Below are 26944 nucleotides of genomic sequence, written 5' to 3'. Positions count from 1 at the left end.
CAGATGCTGACTTTCACTTAATCCCCCCTCCACTCATTTTCTGTAAGGTAATCCTTCTTCCATCTGTACCTGGTATCCACTAGTCCAGAGCCCTTCTGATTGTTTCTCTTCAAGAGTAAACCCCCAGCCATATACCAAAGCATAGGGGAAGACATCATCTGATGTGGTTGGCTGGGACAACCTGTAGGTTCCTTTGCATTAGATTTTCAACCAGTCCTCCTCTTGTAAGGCCCAACTTCACCCTGTTTAGAAGTTCCAAAATCCAGAACCTTCCTGGGGCTCTAGGGTATAAATCTCTTTGCTCTTCTGCTTTTGCCAGCTTACAAATCAGACCTCTCAGGTCTGCTAATGCCAATTGAACCAGTTGTCCATCTGCTTCCCAGCTTTCAGTATCCTTATCTTCCCTTCTTCCCTTCTTTTTGTCATTGGATTTATGCTGAAAGTTTAGGCATTATCATTTTCTGATGTTTCAGGAGAGAACAGGGATAAAAGAGGCTGTTCAATTTATCTTCTTTAACTAAAAGCTACCCATTTTCAAACAATTTAAATGGTTTAAAATGTCTTACTTAGTTTAAGGCAAAATGGACAGCATGGTAAGATTCACCTTTTATTCTTGTTTTGACACAACAGATCTTCAGATATTAGAGAACACCTTGATTTCCCCCTTACACTTTGACTCCTCTCTTCTCCAGGATAAAGATAATCCCTCCTCCAGTATTCATTAAACTTGTTTTATTTGTGAGTAAAAGAAACTATGCCCAGCAAACACACAAAGAAGGCTGAGGGGAGACGGGTGCACTGGAAAGAAGAGAACTAGCTACTCCATAGATCAGCAGTTTTCAACGTGTGCTCCCAGACCAGCAGCATCAGCATGCCTGGGAACTTTCTGAAAGGCAAATTCTCAAGCCCACCCTACACCTCCTGGACCAGAAACTCTGGGGCTGGGCCCCAGCAATCCGTGTGTTTAATAAGGAGATTCTGATGCAGACTCACACTTAAGAACCACTGCTCCAGGATCAGCGATGGCCAAGGGCACAGGGAGATCGAGAATAAACGTGACCACTGTGCTGCAGTCTATTGTGTTACCTGGGGAAGAGCTGTTAGAAACTGGAGAGTCACTCGGTTGACATCAAATACACTCCAACCCTCCAGTAATTAACAGTACTCCCATGGAAGAGACAGCTAAATTTCAGTGGGTTGCTGTTGAAAATGATTCCCCTCCATTCATGCTTTAGTCTTGTGGTTTTACTTGCTCTCTCTATATCCTATACATGAGTGTCCATCCTAAGAGAGCTGACAGCATCCTCTCCATCTGGTGCCCTTGGTGCTACTCATAATTACAGGCTGGAAAAGAGTTTTGTGCTAAAGGTGTGGCTGATAGCCTCCTGAAGAGCTCAGCTCTCAGAAGCTAATGGTTTAAGACTTTCCACCAAGGTAATCTACAACCAAGATAGTGAATCTCTTACCCTTGGTTTGGTTTCATTTCAGCCTTAGAAAATACAGAAGGAGATGCACCTCAAAGAAAAAAAATTGACATTGATAACTGAGTTATTATGATTCAGAAAAGTTTCTGAGAAGTTTCAAGAGGAGATAATCTATTTTCTGTCATAGGGGCACAGCTTCTCGTCCCTGACTCAACTTGCTCAGAATGCCACTAAGATTCTAATATACCAAAGATCCAATACATTGAAATGAAAATAATGGTTTCAGTTTGAGGATCTACTATGTGCCCAACAATGTACAAAGCTTTTGGATATATTATGTCAATTCACTTAAAGTTTAAAACATTCTTGAGTTTTACCCTCCTTTTAAATACCAAGAACCTAGGGCTCAGAAAGGATGAACATCTTGACCACAAAGCTAGTAAATCAGGATTAAACCCATATCTATCTGCCTGCAGCATCCATGATCTTAACCATCTGCCACACTGGTTCCATGACCAAACAGAGCTATGTTTTAAATAAATAAGTTCCCAGTTCAGACAGAATTAGGTCACTCCAAAAGCTATTCAGAGTTTTACTTTGCCCAGAACACATTCCTGATCTCCCCCACCACCAAAAAATCTTATCTGCTTAACAAATTACTGCATTCTCTTCTAGAGCCTATAGGATTAGCTCATCTAAGAAGCCTTTCCCACTATGCCACATCTGAGTCAGTCACTTATTTTATTCTGCTGCTGTTTGTTTACCTGTCTCTCTCTCCCACAAAACTGTGAGCTCTTAGAAAACAAGGTTGGCTTGATCTCTTGCATCATGAGGACCTAGGGCAGGGCTAAACACATAGTATTTCATAGCTGTTGATTCAAAAAATAAAGAATGAATGGATAGATGGATGGATGGACAGATGGATGGATGGATAGATGGATGAATGAGTTTCAAAGGGAAGTGACAGCAGCAATGACTTTAGTATGGATTAGGACAAGTATTAATTAGGGAAAACCCAAAGCTAATCATCTAAAAACACTGGTGCTTAAGTCCAGTCCCTTGCTATTTCTTCTACAACTCTGCCAATTTTGCATGTGTCCCATCTCCGCTCTTTCCCCCTTTCTTTCATCCTCTTCTCCTCTTTCTCTCTCTCTCTCTCCCCTCCCTCCCTCTCCTTCTTTTAAATGCTTATAATATAGACCTAAAATCATACATGTAATATTTTCATTTGTTGTAATATATGATTCAGATATAAATAATGTTCCCCATTCTTAATTTCAAAATACAGTAGATGGAACATTTTTGTAATGTCTAAAAATAAGATCCAAAACAAAAATACCCACAATTCTCTCCCTTGAATTAACAGCATAAAGTAAATTGATTTTTTCTTTTTTTTTTTTTTTTTTTGGTGAGTCAGTGATTATCAATAAGGAAAAGATTACCCAACTTTGTTCAATGGTAGCAATTAACACAATTTTAGCACCTACTAAGTATCCAGCAATGCATTAATCATAAATATATAATAATTAATCACATAATATAAATATATATTAACAATCATATATCTTCCATCTGCTTATTTACATTTATAGGGAGACAACTGAGGCTCAGAAAGTTTAAGTGACTGTCCCAATACTACCCAGTAAGGAAGAGGAGGAGATAAGATTCAAATTCAAGACCCACACTTTTTCAGCTGATTAAACATTTTCTCACATGAAACCAAAGAGGCCATGTTGGTAGGAGAAAGGAAGAGGAAATTCCCCTAGCTAAAAACGAAAAGGATTAAGGAACACTTTTTCAAGGAGAACACCAAGGTTACTTGGCCATGATTTTGTAATCGCGGGTGTAGAGACTGCATGCTGACGCTTCCTATGATTCAGCTCTGCCGTCTTACTCGGCTCTTTACAAAATTAAACCACATTTTAGAAAAGGAAACAATACCAGACTGATAATAATTTCTGTTTAAAATCTGATCATTTAAAACAAAGGTGAAAACCGATGGAATGACATAGATTTTTATCTCCCCTTCTAGTCACAGAAATGTTGACTGTGAAAAAAGTCTGAACTCGAAATTCCAGAAACAAAACTTTCTTTGCTGGCTCTGGAGGTTTCTCATATTGTTTCACAACCTACACTCCCCACGCCCCCACTCTCATGAGTCGGCTTCCTCTTCCTCCCTCAGTCCATGCCATGAACCCAAAGCCACGCTACAGGGAGGGGGCCAGCAGAGAGGAGCCCAAGAGTCCTTCCCCGCATGTGGCGCTTCTGAAAATCTCTAAATACCACCTCCTTGTGATCCTCTCAAGCTGCTCTGGGCTGAGCAAGAGAGAGGAGGAAACCAGGCAGGATGTTAGCCCCGCTTGGGTTCTGAGAATTGCTACTTGGCTATAGTTTTCTCTGGCTTGAACCATAGCAGCAGGCAAGGTGGAAAGTGTAAGAAAAGAAAGTGCAATTGATGTTCCCGAGGAAGTCATCAGAGTGAAACCTGGTGGGGTCTGTGGGAGACCTCAGCTCTGGTAAAGGGCAAGTTGGCCTGTTGAGGGAGGCTGCCGGGCCTGCCCTCAGTCCAGACTCTGGGGAATCTTATAGCATCAGCATTCTTCTCACGCACCTAATTAGCTTTCTATTGCATTTTACACCTCCATTCTTAAGAAGTCACATGTCCCATTAAACGTGACTCTTTCCCAAGGCCAATCCTAAGCCTCTACTTCTCTGGGCTACGTCTTGACAAAGTTTTAGAGTTAATACACTATTGTGGTTGAACATGGGCTATCGATTTAGACAGATCTGAATTCAAATTCTGGGTCTATCTTGCCATCTATGAGCCTTTCAGCAAGTAACAATCTTTCTTTGTGTCATTTTCTTCTTTGACTTCTCTGTGAGACTAACTCCCTCATCTATGCTTCTAGTCCCTACTTCTAACATAGCCAACTGCCTGCTAAACATTTTCACTTGGAAGTTCCTTCCCCGCCTCAAAAATGACATTCCCCATATCCTCTGTACTGTTCTTTCTCTCTGATAATGGAACCACCAGTCACTGAGATCCATGTTTAACTTCCTATATTGAATTAGGACACAAACCCTATTGATTCTTCTTCCATAGCTCTCTACAGGCCAATTCTTCCTTCCTCATAGGTTCTGGTCAGTTCATGACATTTTATTCCCTTACATATGTATTCTTTGAAAACTAGCCTCTATTCCAAAGCTAGAAAAATTCTTTTTGTAATCACCTTGAACAAAATACCCTTCCACCACCATCTCCACCATCACTGAAAAACCATCAACAGCCTTCCAACTGGGAGAAGGGTACATACACTCCTTGTCCTGGAGCTCAAGGTTCTTCACATATGGGCTCAGCTTCTCCCAGCTTCATCTCCCAGGGCTCCTCACCTAAGGCCTCTGCTCCCATCAAACCATTTCATTCAACATGCATTCATCCCATTCAACAAATACCGGGGGAATACCCATGTTGAGCCAAGTATTAGAGAAACAGGAGGTGAATAATCAGACTCAGCCTCTCCATAGTACAACAGACAGACTTTAGACACGTAAACACACGTATCATGACAACCTGAACTCCTGGTTAAACACGACGACTGACCACAGCATTTATGTTGTTTCCTTCCTCCAATGAGATGAACAGCAACAACAACAATAAACTGTTTACAGTATAATTGAACAACAAATTATAATGAAACTTTGGAAGACAGGATATAAATAGATGAGCAATGATCAATGAAGCAGAGTGGAGAAAATTTCAACCTTAAGGATGTGGAGAGGCATATACTGAACAAGATCAGCCACACACCCTACGAGACCACCTGCAAGGCAAGGCTCTCAGAGACCTGCTATTCTGCAGAAGCACGAGGCTGCTCATCTGGACACAGAGAGGACTAAGCTCTTAGGTTCCCTCTTGGCCCCTCAGAGCCTGACAGCCACCCTACAGGCAGAAGACAGGAGAGCTAGTGTCTGGAGAAGTTGTTTAAAGAAGCTCCAGACTCATGTACATAAGGCACAGAGCAGAACAGAGATGAGGCATGAGGCTGAAGATGATCATGACAGGGCACACCACTGTGACATTCCAGAACTCCATGGATAAAAAGATTATCCTAAAAGCTCCAGGTGAGGGGTAGGGAGAGAGAAGAGGATTGCATACAAACAAACAGGAATCAGAAGAGAAGTCAGGGTTCTACCAGACATGCTAGAAGTGGGAAAAGAAATGGAGAAAACCTTCCAAGTTCTGAGGAAATAATCTAGAATCCATTTCTTTGCTTATAGTATCAACAAACATAGGGGAAAGATATAGACTTTTTCAGACATACGAAGGCTCAGAAAAGTCACCTCCCATGCACACCCTCTTTTTTAGGAAGTTACTTCAGAACACCCTCCAGCTAAGCAAAGGAATAAAATAAGAAAGAGGAAGATGCAGACACCCAGGAAATAAGGGGTCCAAAACAGGAAAGCAATGAAGGGAATTTCCAGGATGCCAGTAGGGCAGGGCACAAAGAGAACAAGCTGTCCAGTCAGCACAGGGTGGAGGGCTCCAGGACAAGGGCTGCTAGAAAACAAAAAATGACACACATTAATATCTGATATAGTTTACCAATTAGAACAGGGGTTTGCAAACTCCAGCTCATGGACCAAATTCTCCCTGCCTGCTTACTTTTGTAAATAAAGCTTTACGGGCACACAGCCATGCTCATTCACTTACATACTGCCCGCAGCTTGACTACTATTGCCCATGACTGTTTCCTCTGTAACAGCTGAGTTGAGCAATTGCGACTAGAGACCATCTAGACTGAAAAGTGTAAAATTTTTACTATAGGATCCTTTACACAAAGAGTTTTGTCAATCCTTGATTTAAAAGGGAAAAAAAACCTACCGATTTGATGGACTGGGTGAAAAAGAACAAATGTAAGGGAAAAAAGTCACACCAAATGGGGGTAAAGAGGCAACTGTTAACTCAGGAAATACAAAGTTGTACAAGAAAATAAATGATCATAGGAAACTACTTGAACTCTGCAGTGAACAATATTTGCATGATCATAAAAACATATACACTAATTCTCAGTTATCAAAAAATTATGATACAAATATCAAGGGAAGAGGAGGGAAGAAATGAAGAAATGTATAAAAGGTCTAAATTTTCATCTACTATAGCAGGAAGTCAACAGGAGTTGGACACTGAATCAATAGATAACAATATAAGTGTTTTTGCTAGAAATACAGACACACATGCCATAAGAAATAGGTACAAGAGTTAAAAAGTGATTTGTCCGGTAAGCAGGACCAAATGAGGTAGGGATTAGTAAAAGGGCATTGCTATTTTCATTATAAACCTCTCAACACTGTTTTTTAAAACTGTATATACATGTTATTTGATAAAGTGGCAATTAATTTTCAAAAACACACAATCTCAAAAATTACACAAGATAGTAGGCATTAAGAAGCCACAAAACAAGATGCCATGGTAAAGAAAAATGGAAATGGATAAACTATATATTTACGTTAGTCTTCAGAAAAGTTGGTTCTAAGGAGATGACATTTAAATAGAGAACTCGTAAGTTATCTAGCCAACCAGTTTAGGGGAAGGGGATTCCCAGACAAAGGAGTAGCATGTGCAAAGACCCAGGGGTGATATCAAGCATGATGATTTAATGAACCTGAAGTGGATAGGACTGGCTGAGGGTAAGATGTGGATATAGAAGTGTTCAGGAACACACTAGCAAAGATAGCAAGAAAAAAAACATGATGCCACCATGAAGCATCCCAAAGGGACTGCTGAATCACTGGCTGATGACAACATCAATGGAGTCATAAGAACATGTTGCAAAACTGAGACCAACGTTTGGGGCACATTTCTTCTTTTCATGATTTTTGCATAAAAAACAGACTCAAATCCACAACCTAATAGAAGAAGTTACAGTGCAGTCAGAGAGTTGAGCCAGATTTTATCTGTTTCCTTCAAGATGATGTGTCAGACTCATCCATAAAGTGAGGGGACTTCCCAATGTCCCTGCTGGCTTTGCAAGTGGCCTTTCTCAAGTAAACTCTTGCTCCCACACCTGCCTACTCCATCCTCTTAGTCCCTCCTGGAATTCTGCATGCAGGATTCCCTCCAATCTCTTCTCAGGCTCCCACTTCCCTCTCTTTAAGCAAATCCAAAGTCCTGGTCTTTGCCATCACTTGACTGACTTCCTAAGTGCCCTATTCTTTACCCTCTCATAATTCTTCCCCAGATGTCTCAAAACAAATTTGGATCTTCCAAGGAAGGACCCAATAGAAGCTTTCTCCTGACTTTTATGAAGAAAATGGACTCCAGGAAAAGAAACTATTTTCCCCAACATCAGGAAACAAGCTGATGGAAGAACCAGGGTCATAATGCAGATTATACCACTTTTTATTTGTGAGGTCCTCCCTTGAAAACTCTCCAGGAAAAACAAAACAAAACAAAATTACTACACATCTGTGGGCAGGAGCCTGAGATTATGAAATTTCAAGAAGGTGAATTTCCTTCCCCCCCCCCCATTAATAGAAGATTTTCCCTCTATTAAAGGGCTTGTGACTGGAAATTGACACAACACTGTGAAATGACGATAACTCAATAAAAAATGTTTTAAAAAAAAAGGACTTGTGATTAATATTTGGGAAAACTTGTTCTAATTACATTTTACAATTCACGCCCTTGGGTTACCATGTACCCAGATTTAATTATTTTTGTGAAACAGCACTTATTCTCTGCATATTAACTCTTGCTTCCTTTAGAAGAATCAGGAAGCCTCTACATTACTGCTGCAGGCATTTTCTTATAGGTCTTACTAAAGATTAATTACAAATTATCTTTATTGTACTGAGATAAGGCAGCACTTAACTGATAATGTGTGCTAAACATTAATTTAGTCAATGGTTCTCAATTGTTTGGTCTCAGAACTTCTTAGCCTTCTAAAAATCAGACTCCAAGGCTTGCGTTTGTATGGGTTTATCTATAAACATTCCAAGAAATAAAAACTGATAAACTTTAAGAATCTTTACTTATTAATTTATTTTAAAATACCAATAATAAACTCATTGCATGTTAATATAAATGGCATTTTAATTTTTTTTAAACTACACTATTTTTTAAAAGTACTAAGAAGAGTGGCATTGGTTTTGCATTTTTGGAAATCTCTTTCCTATCTGAATCAACATAAGACGGCTGGATTCTCACATCTGTTTCTTAATCCAGGTTATCTGTAGATAAAACACATCATGCAGCCTCTGGAAAACTCCACTTAACACTGATAAGAGAATGAGCTAGGAAAAGGCCAAAACGTCTTGGTATTGTGAAAATAGCTTTGACCTCACGGGCACCGTAAAAGGGTTCCAGAGATCCTAAGTACTCCCTGGACCACATTTTGAGAATCGCTAGCTTAATTAAAATTAAAAAAGCAAAATATATTTATTTATTTAAACATTCGTGTTTTCACATGAGAGGTTTCACTTAATCTTCCCAACCAAGCAAGGAAAAGATATGTTTACATCCTATTACATATAGGAAAGTGTCTGTTAGTAAGGACATAGGTGAATTTGTTTTTTAAACAGTCAGGTGATTCAGCCATGACTCAGGGTCTACAGGACTGTTGGTAGACAACAAATGGCCAAAGTGATGTCACTCGAAGTGCCTACTTACCTTAATAAGTTGTTCAACCTGTTCTTAAATAGTCATTTGTGGGCAATTTATTTGGATCCATCATTCATTCAATAGCTTATCTCAGTTTTATTTCATCTGTCTATAGAGTATGGATTGCTGTTTAAGGAAGCAGGGTATCTTATTTTAGTGACAATTTTGGGGGGAAAGCAATGCCCTAAACCTGGCATCGGCTGAGCAAAACAACAATCATAGTAATAATCAGCTGAGCAAATAATGGATTTGCACTTTGCTGAGTGCTGGAGTTGAGGAGGAAGAAGAGGAATCACAGCAAGAAACAACATGTTTGGTGTAAGGACTGAGGTTGTGCATCAAGATGAACTGGCTTCCAACTCCTTTCTGCCACTTACTAACTGTATGACCCAGGCAAGTCACAGGATTCTGTTAACCTCAGTATCTTCATTGGTAAAATGGGGATGAGAATGCCAGTGTCCCAGGGTTTGGGGGAAGTTCCTATAGGATAAAGCATGTAAAGTACCAATCATCGATCCTGAAACATAGTGAGAACTCCAAAAATGGCAGCTGTGATGATGTGGACCACAGTAATGAGGATGCAGCAAAACCCTGATGTTGGCACAGCCAGTTGATTCCAAGACTCACAGAGAAGCTTCTATGTAGAAGCTACAGCTTCCCTTCTCCTCACTTTCTCCAGCCACAAGAGCCATCTTCCAGATCCTCAATGATGCCAGACTCCTCCCAGCTTCAGGGCTTCTCCTAAATGCTATTCCCTCTGCCCAGAAGCACTCCAAGGCACTCCAAAGTTATAGTCACCCAGTCTGTCATGTATGTTCCACAGCTAAACTCTCCAGGTTTTCCAGACAAGCCATAAACAACTGGAATGGTTTTAACACCCCAGGCCAGGCTCCTCAAGGATATGTGCTTGGTGCCAACTAAGCAGTTTACCCAGGAAATGTGCACCTGAGATTCACTTTTCCTAGACTGCCTGTCGTTTTTCTGTTTTTGTTTTCCTCTCCCTCTCTTATTTCTCTTCTATAAATCCTATTTGGGAACTTTGTTAATTAAAATGATTTCTCTCTTTTATCTACAAACAAACAGTGTGCTGATAATTCACGAAGTTTCTCTGCACAATTCTTTGACGTTGCTCAGAAAGTGATGGGCCTACTAAAATTCTGTAATGAGCCCAAGTTCACACAGGTTACAGAACTGATAGCTATGCCTTCCTCCTCCCCACCAAATCCACAAGCTAGAAATGAGCAGACTGCAATTCACTTTGCTCTCAAGACTCTGGTTTATTTCACTGAAGGCTCTTGGCTTTATTCCAACATATCAAAAATTAGTCTGGAAAGGGAGCAAGTAACAGCACATTTTAGACCACAGCCATCATTTCAAAGATAAATAATTCCTGTTAAATTAATAAAACCACAAGAGAGAGAACTGAATCTCCACAGTGCCTTCCACAGTGATTTTCTGATCACTGCCTCACACTTTCCCCCTTGGAGCTATCAGCCTTGTCCTGCTAGGTTATGTTTCTAAACACAGCTCCAAATTTGACATTTTTCTCAAAAATGTCAGTGTCCCACAACTTCACTGCCCATAGCCTAAAACCCCAGCTCCTCACCCTGCATCCTTCTGTGATCTGGCTGCATTCCACTTTACCAAACTTCTTTCTCTCTCTACTCCTCCATCTCTACCTATAAATGCCAGATGGCCCACTGCAAAACTCTCTTGATGAACAAAGCAATGTATTGATTTATATTCAGACACAAGTTTCTTATGTCCTTGGTACACAGACCAGCTACTTTGAATAATGCTGCCTAATATAGTTCTCTTTCCCTGGAATGCCTCTCCATCATCAATATCTAAGATCTATCTATCCTTTAAAGCCCCACTCAAATGCTCCATCTCTAGGAAGTCTTCCCTATTCATCTCCACTGAAAGCGATCTCATTGGTGCTCCCTCTTACACTACTTAAATCACATCTTATATTAGCATTCTATGTTCCCAACATCCTAACTCTTCCAGTAGGCTACTTGATGGAAGGGCTATGCCTTGTATGCCTCTATATCCGCGCCCCTCTTCCCCATACTCTGTACAGGTCCTGGCATATAACAAGTGTCAGCTTATGGCCTTAAGCAAACAAATAGATAAATAGATCAAATCTGATCATGACACCCTCCTGCCTAAACTCCTTTGATGACTTCCACTGCACTCAGATGAAATCCAAACTCTCTAACAGCAGCTGTAAAGCCAAGGGTGGCTGTCCCTGTTCACTTCTGCAGCCTCATCTGGCACTACCTGTCCTTTATATTTACAGATACGTCTCTCCCCTATATGTCCCTTAAACACATAAAATTCTTTCTGGCCTTGAGAGACTTCATACATGCTCTTCCCTCTGCCTAAAACCCACTTCCTCCCATTAATTTCCTGGTCAATTTCTGACATTTCAGGTTTCAACTTAAAACCCACATCCTCAAAAAGACCCTCTTAGATATCTATCAGTCAGGGCCCTGGCAGGAAACAGGTGTCACATACCAAGTAGGGTCAAATGATAATAAAGGGGCTATATACAAAGGTATGAGCACGGTTTCAGGACACCAACAGGAGATAACACAGCACCCCATGGCCAGCAACAGCAGGGATCCATTACCTCATCCAGACCTGAAGCAGGAAGGGGCAGTGGGAACATGTACCAGAACCTGCAGAGAACAGGTGTAAGAAGAAGCCGACCTCAAAGTATTGGTGGCCATCACTAGAGGGTCACAACTAAGCAGGGAGATGTGGTAAAGAATGAACTAGGGAAGTAAAACCCCAGCCTCATTCTTCTCCCAACATCCCGAAGGCCAATCCCCAAACGGAAGCAGAGGAGCCCTTTAGGGCAGTCCATGCAGGCCAGCCTCCCAGGAAGAAAGGAAAAGGGTGGGAAGAAGGATGACAGGGTTAACAAGCTATCCAGCATACCAACCATTCTCACGCAGACCTTCCAGTTATTCTGCCTGATAGCAATCTGTTTCTTTTTCTTCCTAGCATTCAACAAAATTTTCACTTTTGTATCTTTTTGCTGAATGTCTATACGCACTTTCAGATGGTAAATTTCATGGCCATGTAAATTCCACGTGCTTATTGCAGCATTCCCAAGTATAGGAGGTGCTGAATAAACACTTTCTAGTTGATGTGTGAACACATGCATCAGTCAGAGACACAGCAGCACATATAATTATGCACGTACACATCTCAGTTTCAAAGGCAGACACCTCCTCTACAGAATTAAGAAATGCCAGGAAATTTCACATCAAAGTCAATTCAATGAAAACAAAATGCTGCCTAGCATAGAAAATCACTCTAACTTCAAAAAGAGCTGAGCATTTTCTAAGAAGAAAAGAAAAAAAATGTCCTTCCTATTAACTTGCTGTGAAAACAGTCTGAGCCGGACTAGATAAGCTATCACTGTATTATACAAAATTGTTACCATCCCCAATTCACACTGCAGGCTGAAATAAGGACAAGTGGAAGTACTCCTCCTTGAACTCTTTCTCCTCAGTAAAATCTCAGTACCTCCCATACCCAACTTGATAGCTCCAGAAGAAAGAAAGTGCTAGTAAACCCCAAATTTCCTCCTTCTGGTCTTGGGGTTTTCTTCATCTTCCAAAAGTCTAGATTTCTCTGGGCTTTTCTGGTCACATTATGAAGAAACAGACAAAAGTCTGGTTCTACCTACAACCTGGTAAGTGTATTTCACTGACAGCTGAATCTCATACCCAAATACAAATGTCCATGTTTGCTTCTTTGCTTCTCCCCTCTGTCTCTCAACACATTCATGCTTTGATGAGAAGGAGGGAAGCCTTTTTCCCTGTAACATTCTGGACAACATGATTCCAAACACTTCATCTTTCTTTCAGTTCCTCAAATGAGTCATGTGCCTTGTTCCTTCCAACCACAGGACTCTTGTATTTGAGGCTCCCTTTTCCTGGAAGATGCACCCCTCTTTTCTCCAACTGGTTCTATAAAAATGGGCTAATATTAATACCTAGGTCACAAAGTAGTTGTGAGGAGTAATTGAGATAATAAGATAACTGAGATCATACATGTAAAGCATGTAAAACAGCGCTTGGCAAATAGTAAGATCTCAGTAAGTGTTATCATCATCGTTATTTCCAAATTACCCTTCTAATCTCTAGTCAAATATTACTTGCCCCAGGAAGATTTTATGTCCCCCCAAAGGAGACTGAATGCCCCAGTGATGTCCATTCACATGACTGGGGATCTTTCCTTCATAGCACTAATTATACTAATTAGTTATGATTCAAGAAAGGTTGATCCTTGAACAATGAGGGGGTTAGGGCATCAACCCTTGAAAATCCGAGGACAACATGTAGTCTTGCCCTTCATGTCCTGGGTCTTGGCAGAGAATGTCAGAAGGTCTCCATTATGGACAGAATGTGTGTGTCCTCCCAAAATTCATATGTTGAAGTCCTAACCCTCAATGTGATGATATTTGGAGATGGGGCCTCTGGAGGTATTTAGATTTAGATGGTGGTAGGTACTCATGATGGGATTAGTGCTCTTATAAGAAGCAGAGAGCTCGTTCTCTTTCTCCCTATCACGTGAGGCACAGCAAGAAGGCAGTCATCTGCAATACAGGGAAGGTGCTCTCATCAGAGCCCAGCCTTGGTGGCATCCTGATCTTTGACTTCCCAAGAGTTGTAAGAAATAATTGTTTAAGCCACCTAGCCTACGGTGTTTTGTTACAGCAGCCAGAGCAGACTAATATGTTCTCCTCTGGAGGGCAGGAGTGGAGGTGGCGGATTCTCTGCTGTATTCATGAAGCCCTTGGTCCTATTCATACAGTTTCCTATACAATTGTTAAAACAAACTGTTAAAGCACAGTTCTGAGAGTGTGTGCAAGAAAACGCTTTATGTTCATCACACTTTTCTTCCTGTATATTCAGAAAGACTGCATTTCTCAGCCTCTTCTGTACTTAGATTGGGGTCCTATGACTGAATTCTGGCCAAGAGATTTGCAGGAAGTAATGACCTAAGCCACTTCTAGGCCTGACCCATAAATAGTCCATGTGCCATCGTCTAATACTGTGTCTTTTCTCTCCATGGTCACCTGGGAGGCCACAAGGGTTAGCTGTCGCCCACTAGACTTCACAGAAGTGAGAAATAAATTTGAATTTTATTAAGTGTCTGATAGCTCAGGGCTAACTTGTTACTGCTGCATATCCTAGTAGTATCCTGACTCGTACAAAGAGGCAGAGTAGAACACTAGAAAAAGAAATGAAGAAACCTAGAGTTCGAGGCCTGATTCTATCATCAGCTTATGAGGTAACATTGGAAATTCACCTGTCTAGCTCTGAATTTTCTCATCCATGTTACTCAGACATGAATAGATCACTATGGTGATGATCCTTGATTTTGCATATGACCTGGAAACTTCACTCAGTACTTCACTATAGCCCTCTCTCCCACACATACACACAGCTCTAAAAGCAGTGGTAAATCACATTGTTTTACTGAAGAATTTGTTGGGTGATAACAAAATGGATTATATCGAAAGAGTGACCATATGGCTAGGACAGTGTACATTTAGATTTATTGTCCTAGTGTAATTACTAATACAAGAGTCACCTTTGCCTCTTAGGCATCATGGTTTAAATAATAAATTACAGGGAAAACTAGTTATATCTCACACAACATATAGCAACTCTTTCCAGACATCCCTCTGTTCACACTATTATTCTCCTTTCCCCTTGAGACTCCACCATCCCCCACACATCTTCCCTACAGTCCTTTATCAGATTCTCCACATCCAGCTCAGTAGCTAAGAAGGAACTCAAGAGAAATACGTCAGCTCGTACCTTCTCATCATATTTCAGTGTTTCAAACTAGCCGCAGAGCTCTACCCTCCCTGCAAGGGGACTAGATTGTTATAGAATTCATGGTGATCTTGTGTTCTCAGATACAAAAGCAAATTAGGAATATGAGTAAAGGTTTTAAAAAATGCATTCCCTTCTTCCATGGGAATGCGACTATTTGTTAATCTCAAAGCACTGCCTCCTGACAAAGGTGGAAAGGCACTGCAAATGGGAAAAACAACTGCTGATCGATAAACTGGGCAACTGTGAAAGAACTATGAATACCCAGCGGAAAGCCATAGATTTGAGCTTCTCACAGTGTGGGACCTGGAAGCTGTGAGAACAGATATTGGTTCCAATGGAACCTGAGGCTTTTAAACCAGAATGGCCCCTATACCCAACTCTGTAGTCTCATTACAAGGACAGCACCTGTGTTGTTGAGGGAAGGGGGAAAACAGCTCTTAAACTGTCATGAAGATTCCCAGTGAAGAGGTACACTTAATGCTGCCTCTTGATATGCGGTGTTTCTTCTGTTGTGTTCGAGGTGAAGGAGATCTCTGTGGTTGTGTAGGTTTGGTTATCTATCCTCGCTATTCAGAGTATGGCCCTTGGAGAGATAGCATCAGCATTACCCAGGACTTGTTAGAAATACAGTTAGCCCCACCTCAGACCTACTGAATTAGAATCGACAATTTTATAGATCCCCAGGCAACTCCTATGCTTAATTAAAGTTTGAAAGGCAGTGGTATAGATGATGAACCCCAGACCAGAACCCGTGGTTACACAGAATGGGCATAACTGTGGACACTGGCCAATTTCTGCCACTCTTAAGAAGCTCTTAGTCATTCCCGGATCAGATCAATATCCGTGCATATTTTCCCCTTGTTGTTTCCACTTTTTATTTGTAATTCTTTAATCACAACATTATGATGTTCTCCAGAGGACTCTGTAAGAGAGATGAGGTTCTTTTATTTTCACCTACAATTAATCAGTTAGCATTCAATCCCAATGCAGCAGGGGCTACAACTTCCACAATGTTTTAAAATGTATTAACTTTTATACAATGGAATACTATTCAGCCATAAAAAATGACAACATAACGCCATTTGCAGCAACATGGATGCTCCTGGAGAATGTCATTCTAAGTGAAGTAAGCCAGAAAGAGAAAGAAAAATACCATATGAGATTGCTCATATGTGGAATCTAAAAAAAAAAGAACATAAATACAAAACAGAAACAGAAGCAGACCCATAGACATAGGGTACAAACTTGTGGTTGCTGGGGAGAAGAGGGTGGGAAGGGACAGACTGGGAGTTCAAAATTTGTAGATGCTGACAGGCATATGTAGAATAGATAGATAAGATTATACTGTGTAGCACAGGGAAACATACAAGATCTTGTGGTAACTCACAGCGAAAAAGAATTTGACAATGAATGTATGTATATTCATGCATAACTGAAAAATTGTGCTCTACACTGGAAATTGACACAACATTGTAAATTGACTATAACTCAATAAAAAAATGTTAAAAAATGTATTAACTTTTAGGCTTTATTTCCTCTCCCCCAAAATGCTTATTATCAAGCTCTGTCACATCAAAGCAAGAAAAAGAGGAAAGAAAGGCAAAGCCGTGTGGCCTCTGGGGTGAGATTTCCAATGGTCCCATGAAGTCTGGGAGAACTGGGCCAGTTTTGATCAGCCTGGATACTCCCAGGGGCATTCACAGGACCTCATGGGAGGAGCTCACTGCAGAGAGCACCTTGCCAAGCCACATCTGGGTTCTAGTCCTCTAAGTGTGAGGGAATCATCTTCCAAGGTTTTGCCAAACTGGCAGATGAGGCCCTGGTACTGATACCTTATTTATTCTCAGTTCCCACAGAAGATTTTCAGTTGGCCCAGTTATTTGTCAGAAAGCAACTTCACATATCAAGAAGAAAAGGGCACAAAGTGTATGTCAACCACTCTGTGGGCTGGTTTCAGAGGCAGGAATTTAATTTTATTTCTTATATATTCCATATTCCCTTGAAAGATGTAATGAAAAATAGTACATGGTATTCAGAAAACAAAATAATAGATATTCTATGACCTATAGATTTAAAAAGAAAACAACAGTATAACATACATTGGTATGATCCCAAGTATTATGTGTGGTCTCCTCTATGGATATGGATTATGGGTTGTTTCCAGTATCTTCTGTACAAAAAAGAAATACATATTCATTATATACAATTTGGGACAAAGAATACGTAACATAAAAAATAAATAAATAAATATACTTAGTAAAATTGCAGTTCGGAAGTTAAAACAAAGGAGTGCATAAGGTCAAATGAGGCAAGAAAGAGGGAAAGAACTTGGGAGGAGAGAAAGAGGGAGAAAAGAAAGGGAGAATAAACGTCTTTGGGGATTTGCCTGGAGATGATGGAGGAAAAGTTTTGTTGCCTGGATATCCAGTGGTTTATTTAGCTAGATTAGTGTCTAACACGTCAAGTCAACAGAAGAAAGGTTCATATCTTTTTAACAAATGTAAACAAAGTGCCCACTGTGTATCAGGAGGTGTTCTAAGGTGTTTTAAACACAATATCAATCTTTTAACCACCCTATAGTGAAAATGGTTGTTGTCGTATTACTAATGAAAACAACCGAGACTTGGGGTGACTAAGCAGACTCCCTTTCAAAGGTTACAAGCATCTTACTGTGAATGCTCAACAAATGTTTGTTCTGAGGAGAAACAAAGGGGGGGGGATTTGAAGTCAAGTCTGTGTTTCCAGCACACTTCTCTGAACTCTTCTCTAAACACCCACACTCCCTCGTAGCTTCACTGCGGATGCATTTCCCAGAGAGGTGCCCCACTACCCATTTTTTCGTGCCTATTGTGTTCCCCTTCCTTGATTAGCCCCTCTGCAGATGCTCAAATTTCAGCATCTTCAGTCTGTCAGTAATCCCTTTCTTTGCACAGCTGAAAGTCTAATGTTAAGAAGACTAGGTTAATTTGGTGCCACCACTATGGAAAAGTATGGAGATTCCTTAAAAAACTAAAACTAAGAATAGAGTTACAATTTATGATCCAGCAATCCCACTCCTGGGCATATATCCAGAGAAAACTCCAATTCAAAAAGATACATGCACCCCAATGTTCATGGCGACACTATTTACAATAGCCAACACACAGAAGCAACTTAAAATGTCCACCAACAGATGACTGGATAAAGAAGACACAGTGTACATATATACAAAGGAATGTTATTCAGCCATAAAAACAGAATGAAATAATGCCATTTGCAGCAACATGGATGGACATAGAGATTATCGTACTAAGTGCAGTAAGTCAGACAGTGAAAGACAATTATCATACGATATCACTTATATGCGGAATCTAAAACGTGACACAAATGAACTTACTTACAAAACAGAAAAAGACTCACAGACATAGAAAACAAACTATGGCTACCAAAGGGGAAAGGTAGGGGAAGGATAAACTAGGAGTTTGGGATTAGCAGATACACACTACTGTATACAGAATAGATAAACAACAAGGTCCTACTGTATAGCACAGGGAACTATATTCAATATCTTGTAATAACCTATGATAAAAAGATTATTAGTATATATATATGTATGACTGAATCACCATGATGCACACCAGAAACTAACAAAACATTATAAGTCAACTATACTTCAAAAAAAAAAAAAAGGCAAGGTTAGGTTGAGACTTCTTTGTTCTCTTTCTCAGTAAAAATAACAGCCATGAAAAATGAATTGGTGCATTCTGTTGTGGTTCACATGTTTTCTCCTTTGCTTGGCCCTTCACAACTGAAAATATGCAGTATTGTATAGCTAAAGCATTCAAATTCAAATGTTCACTTTGAATAGTTTACTCCAGGGATAAATCGATTTTTACTTCAAAACCAAGACCCACTGAGCTTCAGATTTCGTAGAAATTGAAAAAAAAAAAAAAAGTTAGCCCACTTTAAAGAGAAAAGTTCACTTCCTGATTTCACTCACATCAGGAAACAACACTTAAGGACATCATTCAGTGTCAACCTCCACCCTCAGTGAAGTCCATAAATGCAGCACAATCAGAATAGAGGTTAGACTTTACATGAAAAAAAGTTCGAATAACTCAGAAATGAGCCACTCTTCTCTTTAAAACAGAACAGATCCTGAATTTCTGAAAAGTTTTGAAATTTTTGTTTCTCCCTCTCCACACTTTCTTTCTCCTTTTCTCCAAGTAACAGTTGTTCATCTAATTCTTCATTCACCAAGTATGTTCCAATGTCCTTAGACATCTATATGTCAGAGTTTCTCTCTGCTTCTATTTCTAGACGTGTGTAACGCACACACTTAGAGGCAAGGACTTGGGTAGGGAGAAAGACAGGAATCTGGACGATGGAAGGCAGCAAGAGGGAAGGGGTCAGGGACCAAGCCTGGAATCTCTGTTCCAGCACAGGCTCATGTTTAGACTTCATTTATAAAAAATTTTAAGTGGTGTTTTCCTCAATATTACGTATCAATATTATACATTTTAAGTGGATTTGTACTACAATGAGGTATCACTTCACAATGGTCAGAATGGCCATCATTAAAAAGTCCACAGACAACAGATGCTTGCAAGGGTATGGAGAAAAGGGAACCTCCTACACTGCTGGTGGGAATGTAATTGGTGTAGCCACTATGGAAAACAGTATGGAGATTCCTTCAAAAGCTAAAAATAGGCCTACCATTTGATCCAGCAATCTCACTCCTGGGCATATATCCCAAGAAAACTCCAATTCAAAAAGACACCTGCACCCCAATGTTCATAGCAGCACATTTACAATAGCCAAGACATGGAAGCAACTTAAATGTCCATCAACAGATGACTGGACAAAGACAATGTGGTATATATATATATATATATACACACACACATATATATATGATGAAGTATAACTCAGCCATGAAAAAGAATGAAATAATGCCATTTGCAGCAACACGGATGGACAGAGATTATCATACTAAGTGCAGTAAGTCAGACAGCAAAAGACAAGTATCATATGATATCACTTATATGTGGAATCTAAAAAATGATACAAATGAACTTATGTACAAAACAGAAACTCACAGACATAGCAAACAGACTTATGGTTACCAAAGGGAAAGAGGGGAGGTATAAATTAGGAGTTTGGAATCAGCAGATACAAACTACTATACATAAAATAGATAAACAACAAGGTCCTACTGTATAGCACAGGGAACTATATTCAGTAGCTTGTAATAACTTATAATGAAAAAGAATATGAAAATGAATGTATATATATGTATGTATATGTGTGTGTGTGTGTATGTATATATATATATATATATATATATAGCTGAATCAATATGCTATATACCAGATACTAACACAACATTGTAAATCAACCACAATAAAAAAAAAAGATAAAAATAAATAAAAATTAAAAATGAAATGGATTTGTTAGGTAGACGTGTAGTTTAAACAATTATTGGGAGCCTGCTCGGTGTGGACACGTGGAAGTAATTTCCTCCTGGGACATGCTATGTTCTCAAGGTGACTACAGTATACTGGGGGGAAAGAGCCCTAGGCAACTAGAGTACAGGTAATACAATCGCATAGTGGTTACAGCAACTTGCTCTGCCAGCATACAGACTTGTGTTGGAATGCAAGCTCCATCACTGACTGCCAGTAAAATCTCGGAAAAGCCATTTGGCAGCTCCAAGCTTAAGTTTCCTTATCTTAGCCAAATGGGAATAACAGTACTCACGGGATAACTGTCAAAATTGGTGAGATTATCAACATAATATGCATGGCACACAACATGAGCTCATTAAATGTAGGTGGTGGTTGTAATCATAAAATAATTATTATTACTATCATCATTATTGATTGGAGGTAGAAGTATGCTATGGGAAGCCCTACAGGGTTTTCTAGTCCTTCACTTCTCCTGGAAGACCCTAGAAGCTGGGAAAGCGATGTTCTTTTTTTCTGGAACCTCTCACTTTACGAGTATTTACTTATAATTAGTTCTGCTTCACTGAAAAATCATAAAACAATACTTTTTTTTCAAATAATACAGTATTTTCACTTGTTAAAATGGCTCTTATCCTTTTTCATTGCAATGTCATACTTTAAATTTATAGATTACAATCATTTGCCCTTTCAGAATATGTTATACAGATTTTCCTCAATGTAGGGTGGAATTCTGTCCTGATAAACCCATTGTAAATTGAAAGTTTGAAAGACAAAAATATATTTAATACAATTAACCTATCGAACAGCATAGGTTAGCCTAGCCTACCTTTAACATGCTCAAAACACTTACATTAGCCTACAGTTGGGTAAAATCATCTAACACAAAGTCTATTTTATAATAAATGCTGAACATCTTGTGTAATTTATTGAAAACTATACCGAAAGTGAAAAACAGAATGGCTGTATGGGTACAGAATGGCTATTTCCCCCTTGTGATCTTGTGCCTCCCTGGGAGCTGCGGCTCGCTGCCGCTGTCCAGCATCAGGAAGGAGCATCATACCACATGTCACTCGCTAGGGAAAAGATCAAAATTCAAAACTTGAAGTTCTACTGAATTTTAACTCCTCTGCATCATCGTCAGGTTCGAAAATTTTAAGTCAAACTATTGTTTAGTCAGAGACTGTCTATATTTCAAAGCACCTGTATAAGCAACAAAGGGTCCGTTTCTCCTTTTGAACTCAGCTGCTTTTTACGATCAGTTATCCAACCCAATGTGTTTTCTTCTTTGCCCTGGTTACCAGGAAGCTCAGGATTATATATGTTGTGCTCAGTGGCTGAAGCTGGCATCAGGCAGGGTTCCTTAATCCATTCACTTTACACTCTACCTTGATACCTTGACTCCCACTTCTTGCCTTGTTTTAATGGCTTCAGTTCTTAAATATCTGTGCATTTATTCTAAGTTGCCTCAAAACATTTTTTATTGAAGTACAGTCAATTACAACGTTTCAATTTCTGGTGGAAAGCACAATGTCCCACTCTTGCATATACACACATATATTAGTTCTCGTATTTTTTCCATTAAAGGTTATTACAAGATATTGAGCATAGTTCCCTATGCTATACAAAGAAACTTTTTTAAATCTATTTTTATATATAGTGGCTAACATTTGTAAATACCAAACTCCCAAATTTATCCCCTCCCACCCCCTTTCCCCAGTAACCATAAGATTGTTTACTAAGTCTGAAAGTGTGTTTCTGTTTTGTAGATGACTTCACAGTGTCCTTTTTTTTTCAGATTCTACAGATGAGTGATATCATATGGTATTTTTCTTTCTCTTTCTGGCTTACTTCACTTAGAATGACGATCTCTAGGTCCATCCATGTTGCTGCAAATGGCATAATTTTATTCTTTTTATGGCAGAGTAGTATTCCACTGTATAAATATACCACAACTTCTTTAGCCAGTCATCTATCGATGGACATTTAGGTTACTTCCATGTCTTGCCTATTGTATATAGTGCTGCTATGAACATTGCGGTGCACGTATCCTTTCGCATTAAACTTCCTTCCAGATATATACCCAGAAGTGGGATTGCTGGATCATATGGTAAGTCTATTTTTAGTTTTTTGAAGAATCTTCATACTCAAAACCTTTTTAAAGTAGGCAGGAATAGTATGTGTGTGTAATCATGTATATACATATATGTATATTGCATATTATTTATAAACACACACATATCCAATACTGAAGGTATATCTATCTATTTATTTCCCAGGTGTCTTCTGTCACACCTCGCTCTCAGTTCCCATGAAAGCATGACTTAGTAATGTAAACACAGTGAAGATTTTTATAGAGGAGTCTTAGGAAACACATTTCTGTTCTTTTCTCCAGATCCAGTCTTTGGTTATTCTGCCTTGAGTTTATTTAAATACACTAAACTAGGGATCAACAAATTTTTCCAGTAAAGGACTAGATAGTAATATTTTAGACTTTATGGGCCAAGTCTCTGTTGAAACTACTTAACTCTGCCACTGCAATGCAAGCACAGCCACAGACAGTGCATAAACGAATGTTTCAATAAATCCGTATTTATAAAAACAGGTGGTGGGTTGGATTTGGCTGGTGACCACAGTTTGCTGACCCGGCCCTAAATCTTCCCCCACTATATCTGTTATCACTGGATCCTCTCAAGGAAGTGTCACTCTGGCCAACTCCAATTTATCCCCATTAGTCTGCCTTAATAAAACAGAGGCCTCTACAGTTAACAGGACAGGACCCTCCTCCCTCAGCAGGCAGTTTCATTGCATGTTTTATTGCTTGAAAATACCCTGGGGAGTAGGTCCTCTCACACAGACCAATAGTTTTTAAATATTTATTTCTACCACATACACTGATCACAAAAGAACTTTGGGTAAATGTAACAATTATATCTCCATCTGCACAAGCAATAGTATTTTTGCAGCCTATATTTGAGGTTATATACCCATATTTGAGGTTATATACCCATATTTGAGGTTAGAAAGAGGGCTCAATCAAGGGATAGGAAAAAGGAGTCTTCATGCCAACATTCCCCTCTTTATGAGCCTCAGTTTTCTCATCTGCACGATGGGGGTAGGATTTCACCTGCCCAAAGGCCAGAGTCTGGACCAGATGATCCCTCATAGGTTCTTTCTGGAATACTGACAGGTTATTTCCCTAAATCAATATTTCCAAATGGTTTCAGGAATCAGAATTCCCCAGGGTGCTTGTTAAAACACAGATTACTAGACCTCAGGATGAGTTTCTGATTCAGTAGGTCTTGGGTGGAGAATTTGCAGTGCCAACAAGTTCTGCTACTGCTGGTCCAAGGACCACACTTTGGGAACCATTAGTGGGCCTACATGATAGTCCCACACATGGGGAAGCAATGGCAGGGGACCGGTGTCCTACAGCTGGTTCCTTTCCATTTTTTCAAAATGGGGTTCCTTCTTAAAGGGATGAGAGATTGGTTCTGTTTGCCCACTGAATCTCAGGTGCTGCAGCCACACTTCAGCAACTAATTACAGGCTGAAAGGAGGCTGGTGGTGACTCTCAAGGAGCCATGCTGGAACAGAAAAGCCAATGGATGAGCCATCTGGAGGACAGGGAAAGGGAGGACCACTGAGAAGTGAGAGATAAATATGCTATCACACAATTCCTTTGTATGAGCCAAACTTCTAAAACTTTCTCTTTCCATAAACATAAAATCAACACGATCATTGACTACAGTTTGAACATACATACGCCTAGAGCCAAGTAATGCAGGGTGAGGTGCAAGGAATCAGAAGAAGGCTGGAAAAGTGCAGACTGCCCTCAGGGAAGTCTTAAGGGAAAGGCAAAATTCACATGTGTTCACACACTTGACAGATGTCAAGACAAGTAGATAATGAGATGCAGTCTTAGGTGGCATGAAGACAGAGGGCTCTGAAGTGAGGATATTGGTGGACTTGAGAGGTCTGGGCAGGCTTTCCTAGGGGACTGAGCTAGGCTGGCAGGGGCCCTGAGGGACAGAAAGGACCTGACGCAGTGGAAGAGTGAGGAGAACATGGCAAGAAGCCTGAGTGTGCCTTGAATATTGGCAGAGAGGGGATGAGAATGCGCAGGGACTTCAAAGCATGTCTCTATCCTCCCCCCTAAAAACTCCCTCAAGTCATTTCCATTTCTTTGCCTCAGTTTCCTAATTTGAGGATTGAGGGTTTTGAGCTACGTCACAAATTCTGTTGCATCATGGAGAGACCCCAGGGCACTAAATGGTAAATGAGCAATCTGGGCTCAGCCCTTCTACTCATCCTGCCTCTGCTTCCGCCCAAGAGCTCCACTTTCTTGCACATTTACACTCACCGTACAGTTTTGCTTCCAGAAAGGATTTGAAAATCACTCAACAAGAAACTCTGTAAAAGCTGAATAGAGAGGAGAAAGAAGCCAGTTAGCACAAAGGATGGGACCACGAGGTGGGCCGGGCTGGCTTCTGACACAGCTGACAGCAGAGGAGTTTAGATCAGTGAGGGTGAGAATTAGGGAACACTGATGGCTCATGAGTGGAGGGGTACCACAGGGAGAGGAGTGACACTGGGCCCACAAGTAGCCAGGGAAGCAAACTGATCTGAAAGTCTCAACTGCTCAGAAGGTTCTGAGCAAAAACAAAGGGTGATTTTCCCCCTTGTCAGCCTTCCCTCCTAGGACACTGTACTTTATGCAAAACGTGTAACTGTAAGACAAACATTTTTTTCCACTGCCCTTCTGAGCCCCATGGGCCTTCAGGAAGACTTGCACTTCAAGCAAAGCCTTTTTATTTTTCAACACCCACAGCTTCCATTCAACAATCAGAAGTTTTCCACTTTCATCAAAGAGACTACAGAGAGAGGCCGAGGAAACAGCTTGTTCTCAGCAGCTCTGGGCAGATTATAGAGCCCCCTGCTACCCACTCACTGCCCATGCCCATCACAGGACACAGTCTTCTTCCCAGATCAGCCAAGTGCATACCCCCCAAAATGCTGGCTTGCTTAATTCCCACCTCAGTAACAGATCAAATAAATGTGTGCCCCCACTTCTTCTACAACTAAGCCCAACTTGGGATCAAGGGGGCTTCAGCTTCCTTGACTATAAAATGGGTACACTTCATACCACTCTATTTAGCCCAAGAAAACAACTTACCTTTTGATGGCTCTTTGATCTCCAGAAATCTATGATTTTACAGATTCACTGGAAAGGAATATCCAGACCAATTCCTAGAATGACCCAACTCAGGTGATGCTCAGCAGCTTGGGAGCTCTGCAAGGGTGGTAGTGGTAATTATCCAAGCTTGGTTTTGGACACAGGACACTTCCCTGGGAGGATCTGGGATTTCTGCTGGCTCTCAGAGATATATGGCAGCCAAAAAGTGAGCAGAAAGGGGAGGGGTGCTACAAAGAATTGGGTACTACCAAGTAAAGTTTTCAAAGAGCTACATCTGGAGGCACTGGTTATGTAGTGACACAATTTTTAAATGGTATTTTGAAGTGAATATCATTAACAACCATAGATGTGACCAGCTCTGCCCCATAGAGAATCCATCTATTCTACCTAAATTCCAGACTATTTGGAATGTTTGACTAGAATGGTCCAACACCACCTGCCAAGTCTATTCCCATTCATGAAGTTCTCTCACATCACTGTCTCATTTGATCTTCACAGTGGCTGTCAATGCCAATGGGGAAAAGAGAGGAGCACAAGGATTTGTACAAGGACCTAAGAGAGGGGCAGCATAAGGATTTATACTAGAGCACAAGACCACTAGGAGTAGGGCTGAGACAGGAACTCAGGTTTTCAGCCATCAAGTGCAATGACAGTTGAATGAGTTAGCGTGGGCTTGGGGTCCAGCCAGGTACAGCTAAGCACCCAAGTTATCTCATTGATCAAATGTGTGACTTTGATTGAGACAGTTTTCATCTTCTCTGATCCTCAATTTTCCTATCTAAAAAAAATAAATATTACCTGCCTCAGAGGGCAAAGGTGAGGGTGAAGTGAGGCATTGTATACATGTCCTAGCACTATGCCTGAGATAGGAGAGGTTCAACTGTAGTAGTCGCGTGCACACACACACACACAACATGCACCACGCGTGGTGAAGGCATACCACACACCCACCACCCACAGGCAGCACACGCACACACCACACAGAACACCCCCCACACATTCTGTACCATACTACTTCCCTACCCCCACCCTCACTGCCAATTCCTTCCCCTTTTTCTGAGTTTTATGGCAGACACAAGTTTATCTGCAAATTTAACAGGTCCCAATATATTCTGCAGGAATTTTTGTTCAAAATATCAGTGTTTCCAGATTCCTGCTTTCACACAGTATCTTTGAACCTGTCCCCAAATTTCATACTGCCATGAGCTTGTCCCCCTCTGGATAAAACTCCACATTTGTGGGTCCTTCCTTCCCAGATACCTGGTAGCATTTCCAGTTCTCAGCAGGAGCCAATATTATCAACCCTTTCGAGTGATTCTAACATAGTTCAAGGAATCCAGTCCCCCCAAGGC

At 40.5% G+C, this 26944-nt stretch overlaps 1 long non-coding RNA gene across 1 annotated transcript in view; it reads right to left on the bottom strand.

Moving 5' to 3' along the window:
- Positions 1–26944, bottom strand: part of LOC116663239 — a 133412-nt gene that overhangs the window by 98407 nt on the left and 8061 nt on the right. The gene's annotated exons all lie outside the window — the stretch shown is intronic.

Source organism: Camelus ferus, chromosome 4 (genome assembly GCF_009834535.1).
Source record: "Camelus ferus isolate YT-003-E chromosome 4, BCGSAC_Cfer_1.0, whole genome shotgun sequence".
In the NCBI taxonomy this organism is placed as follows: Eukaryota; Metazoa; Chordata; class Mammalia; order Artiodactyla; family Camelidae; genus Camelus; species Camelus ferus.
Note: the sequence above shows the minus strand (reverse complement) of the source record. Positions and strands in the feature narration are given on the sequence as shown.